This window comes from Aythya ferina (genome assembly GCF_964211825.1).
Source record: "Aythya ferina genome assembly, chromosome: 8".
In the NCBI taxonomy this organism is placed as follows: domain Eukaryota; kingdom Metazoa; phylum Chordata; class Aves; order Anseriformes; family Anatidae; genus Aythya; species Aythya ferina.
Genome location: NC_140304.1, coordinates 7,059,795 through 7,065,349, shown reverse-complemented (window position 1 = coordinate 7,065,349; position 5,555 = coordinate 7,059,795). Strand labels below are relative to the sequence as shown.

General features: G+C 39.1%; 1 long non-coding RNA gene across 1 annotated transcript; it reads left to right on the top strand.

Moving 5' to 3' along the window:
• The first annotated feature begins 1,593 nt into the window (after positions 1 to 1,593).
• On the top strand, positions 1,594 to 4,913 carry LOC311440244. Its single transcript, XR_014695281.1, has 3 exons — positions 1,594 to 1,731; positions 1,869 to 2,035; positions 4,144 to 4,913. It is a non-coding gene; the product is annotated as an uncharacterized lncRNA (long non-coding RNA).
• Positions 4,914 to 5,555: the final 642 nt, after the last annotated feature.

The window sequence follows — 5,555 nt, the reverse complement described above, 5'->3', positions numbered from 1 at the left end:
GCCCCTGGCGGCCGCTTACATGGCAGCCGGCGCCTCCCTCCGGCCCACCCGCCCCGCTCCGGCCGCCCCCGGCACCGCCCTCCCGCGGCCCCGAGCGGGAGCTCGGCCGGGCTGGGGCCCGAGCTACACAGCCCGGGGAGCTGGGCGCTTGGGCTCTGCTTGTAGGGTCCCTCTGTTGGCTTTCGGCCCCTGCCGCGGGCTCTTACCCGCTCAGCTGGTGGTTAGAGCGGGGTTTCGGCTCCACTTGGATGCAAGGAACAGCTGTTGGTAGCCTTGCACAGCTGTGTTTACACTTAATGCTCTGACACAGCTCGTCCCAGCAGCACGCACACAGCACTCTGTGTACAATGAATAGCTCCTGTGATCAGCAGGGAAAGCTTTGTTTCGCCAACCCATTCCGGAAGACTAGAACATAAAGCCAGCTTTGAGCAGCCTCTCCCAGCAGGTCAGCTTCCTCTTCACAAGAGTGTTGCATGAGCTGAGCTCTCCGTGCAGCGTGTGCCCACGGCCCAGCATTTGTTCTCATGGACAGAGAAGGAACTTGTAAGATTACAGGGACTGTGTGATGCTGAGCACCTGAAATCTTCAGAAAGTTCATGAAAATAACTGCTGCCTGTCAGCCAGGAAGAGTACTTTGAAGTTTAGTTAAGTATAATACATACCCCATGAATGCAAACACATGTTGTGATGTGCACGGCTAAATATACCAAAATATCACTAACTGTCCTGTGGCGTGATTTTAGAAGAAAAACATTAGAGTAAAAAAAATCAGACTGCAGTGAGTGGAAGAAAAGTGATTTTACTTCCTCTGTCTTAAAATACCCTGAGCATAGAAAGCATTTTTTTTACAGACCATTACAGTACTTAAAAAAAATTAGTTCTCACCCCATTATCAGTTTCTATTCATAGTGAAGATACCCCTAAGACACCCAGATGTTTAGTAACTACTGTGAAGGCATCTTTTAGAGAATACCTAAGTATTAGGTCTTGACATAGGAATTCCCTTCTCAGAAGTATTTCTGTGGCATGCTCTAAAATAATTTTGGATGTCTTTCTAATAGTCTCCAACAGCCTAAAGATCTCACATTTTAGCAGTTCCTTTGGTATCATATTCATTAGCTCTCAAATGAAACAGAAGGCCTTCAACATCTAAGGAGAAGGTATTTGTACTGTTTATTAAACAGTAATTAATACTAGAACAATACTTCTTTCCAAAACACATAACTCCAGACCTCTTAAAAAGTTTCAAATTAATAAAAGTTTTCATAATTAGCTTGAAAGTTACAAAGAATAAGCATATAAAGAACTATTAAGAAGTAAATATTGAGATATAAAAGGATTAGAAAAAAAGAGCTAGGTACCAGACAGACAACCTGCTGAAAGTTTGACAAATACAATTGGCACAACTATTAAATAATACCTTAAGAAAAAAGCCCAAACATACTTAACCTTCCTGAACACACTTAACTTTAGCTGAAAGATATGAGAAACAGATAAACAACCATCAAAGACCCTCTCAAGATAACATTAGTAACCCACAATGCACGCACACACCCACCCACAAAAAAACAACCCCCTCCTCACCCCCCTATATATCCAAAACCATAGGGGAGCTGTGAGAGTTCATATGCTCAGTCAGGGCCCCAAGCACACCAGTGAGCTGTTCCAGCCCTGACGAGCCACACCTGGAGCCTCACCCACACCCTGCCCAGGAACCTGCTCAGCTCCAGGGCAACAGTTTTTGTGTAGGCTGTGGTATTGTTTGCTCCGCTTTAGTTCCATTCTATTTTTTTTTTCCTCTATTTGTTTTCTATAGGCTTTTCTCGGCTATTATTTGGCTTGATCTTAGATTTGTCTTGTCATTGTAGATCCCTTCCACAATTACTAGATGGTGGATGATCACCACTATTTGACCTGGCCTTGCATTGTGTTCCTGATATGGCTTCAGATGTGTCTTGTTGGATGCTAATTACTGTGGATGTGGATGCCTGTTCTCCTTCCTCAGCTATTGTAGGGTGGGCTCTAGCCTTGTGAGGTATGTTATTGAACCCTTGTCCCTATTTTCTCTAAGGGAAGAGCTTCCTTGAGGAAGAGTTTTCCTGCTGTGACTCTTCATCCTTAGATGATTGCTACTAAAATGAAAAGGGTGTTGCTCAGGTACTTGAGGTTTTGATTTAAATACAATCCTTGTTTTCTAATGCCCCTTGTTACACCAAAAAAAAGTTATATGTATAGTCTGAAAGTAGTAGCTTTGAGTCTTTTATATCAAATATAACCTTTTTGATCAAAGTCAAAGGTGTCAGATGCATGGGTTTCTAAATGTATTTAGGATCTTTAATCAAAATATTCTCAAAATAGCAGAGGACTTCTTTGAAGAAGGATAAACACTATGAGTAATGTGAGAATCCTGCCTTGTCATTGGTATAAAGCTTCTGCAAACTTAAAGCACTGAATTTTATTTTGGGAGAGCTTCATACATTTTTAAACAAACTGGATGTTTCTCAAGCAGGTATAAAACTCAGTTTCAAGGGAAAAACACTTTTTGAAATACCATAGTTATATCAAGATAAAATAAATAATTCCAAAGTTGCCTATTATCTTACAAGTACAAGTTTTCACTTGCAAAAGGTCAGGAATTAAGTGTTTCTTCATGCACAAGTGATTTTGTGGGCAGGCTAAGTCAATATCCTTGGGCTTTTAAAATCCTCTGAAGCATCATTGTATATATCATCATTGGAGATAGAGTAGTAATGTGACCTGTGTTCATCTGCTCACCTACTTGCCTTCTATAGCATTGCTTCTCTGCTGGGTGCTGCTGTTCCTGACTTGCATCACTTTTTCCTGAGAAGACTATTATTACAAAAATTTAAACATGTTCTTGCTTTGGCTTTAGGGGACTTAATGGTATTGATCCAATGCAATGTGTGGGCTACCACCTGTACCCAGACCAGTGCTTCCAATGGCAAGCACTTCTAAGTATTTTATCTTGGCCATGGGGTAGATTAATTTAGATGTCTGAAACTAAACTAAAAAGTGGGTTCAGTTGGAGCTACATGTAATGTGGGTAAGCAAACTCTAATCATGGTACTTTTCACAGAGATTTAAGAAACGCATGCAAAGTCTCAGTTCTCCAAATATGTTTGAACATATTTAGTATTAACCTACATAAGTAGTTCCTCTAATTTATCCACTGAATGATCACTGCCTTAATGTTGTATGCCTGTTTAAAGCTGTGTGGTAAACGAAACTCAGGTAACAGCCCCAGTCCTGTAAGGTGTTCTGTGTCCTTCAAAATCCTGATGTGTAACAAGAAAACTTGTGCCTTCCAAGTCAAAACACAGCTAAAGCATCTCTAGCTTAACTTCCACTGACAGATAACAATTTGACTTACAGATGCTTCTGTACAGTTTAAAAAAAAAAAGTGAAAAATAATAATAGAACTTGAATTTACCATTGCATGTTTTCAGAAGGTAGTAAGATTGCAAAATGTTCACTTTGATGAAATAATCTGTTGATGATTTAAAGCTGAGCTAATTAAATCTATGTAATAAAGTATTTATTTTATCCAAAAACAACAACAGAAAACCTGAACGTTGACTTTTTAAATATGTATTGCCTTAGTGTTTTCTAATTGTATTTTATGTATCCTGATAATAATTATTTCAGGTGCAATAAAATTGCTGGAGGTACTCACATTTCTCAGTTGTAGCAGAGATGGATATGATCTCATTAAAAATTACTCTACTCCCTAGAGTTAAGCCAGAAATGATTTTTGGCTCATGAAGTAGTCTATTTTAATAATTTTAAGGGCATTATGAAGTGTTTCTCTTTCACAGAAAGAGCTATATCTAGAGTAGGTATTGAATCATGCAATTCAGCTGAACTATCTTTTATCTTCCAGTCTATTAATAAAATATATTGTCTGTATCTAGCCTCTTAGGGTCTGTGATATTTATAGCACTTCCTCTAAGTGGGTAGTATTGATGTAATTTAAAATGGATTGATATACTAATTAAAAGCTCTTGTTTTAGTAAAAATGTATATATGTTTTTCATGTTCTGATACTATTCACTGTTCATATAAGTAGTCATATAATAGAATACAAATGTTACAAAATTATATTATATTGACATCTTGTTTTAGGTGCATATCCTCCGCAAACATCTCCTGATTCACTGATGTCCTCTGTGGCTACGCAGTTCCTTCAAGCATGGTAAAAATTGCCAGACTTTTTTAATAAGGCCTCAATAAATAATGAAGTCTCCAAATCTGTCATGCAAGACCATCTGCAGAAGAACTAATGATTTTGGTATTGCTATCTTCATAATGGGGAAGACTTATTTACTGGTTACTAGAGATGTAAATGAAGTGGAGCTGTGGAACTGTATTTGTGGTCGCTGTCTTGAACATCCCTGCAGCAGGGTACTTCAGCCTGACAAGTGTCTGTATCTTTTAACAAGGGTAATGTCTTCCTCACAGACACATAGCTAACAGTTTATCTATTGCCACATGCAAAATTTGAGACCTTTACCTGCTTTTCTTATTGATATCAGCTATTCATACTACAGTCAAAGCACTTAAACTTTTGGCACAGATACAGGCTTACTCCATTTTCAGGTAGATCAGTGTGAGTCTGGAGTCAGTCCATGAAATAAATTTAATTTTTGATTCACATCTTAGATAAACAGTTGGGCCAATAAAATACAACCTGTTCTTTCAACCATCTTCCCTGTGTGCAAGTCAAAGCAGAACCTGTTGGCAAATATGAATTCCTGAAGCATCAAGCTTTATCTGTTCTGTGGCCTGTTTTCCCACACAACTGCTGATGGCATAATGCACAATATAGTGCTTATACCTATGTATGATCCATTTATGAAAGTCAAATCTGTCAAAACTAGCTCTTCTTGCTTCAGGTATACCTTTTAATTTTGGACCACTGACACTAACATTTCACAAGTGCAAATAACAGCTACCAAGTCCTTTTTAAAACAAAGTATCACAATGAGGTTCTCTGTCTTGATTTTTAATTCAAGTAAGAAGTGGCAAAAATCATTCCCTATCAGGCATTACTTTTAATTCATGCTTCAAGTAAATTAGAGCAAGTTCTCAAGCTACAAACTTGTATTTCCACTAAAATAATATTTTTATATTAATAGATAAATATTTGTGTATGTGTACATATACATCTCTATGGCACTGAAATTTGGGAAATTCAACAAAGATAAATGTGAAGTACTGCAGGTGGGAAGGAATAACCTCCTGCAGTGATACAGGTGGGCGAGTAACCTGCTGAGAAAGACATGGGGTCTTGGCACAGAGCAAGCTGGAGCATGCCAGCAGTGTGCCCTGGCAGTAAACAAAGCCAGCAGCGTCCCAGGCCCTATTAACAGAAGGGAAGAAATGGTCCCTCTCTACTTAGCACAAATTACACTCCATTTAGATCGTCTGGGTTGGTTTGGGGCTCTCCAGTACCTAAAAGAACAAACTGGAGAGTTCTGCAGGGGGTCACTAGGATGTTTAGAGGCTGGAGCATTTTCTGTGAGGGGAGGCTGAAG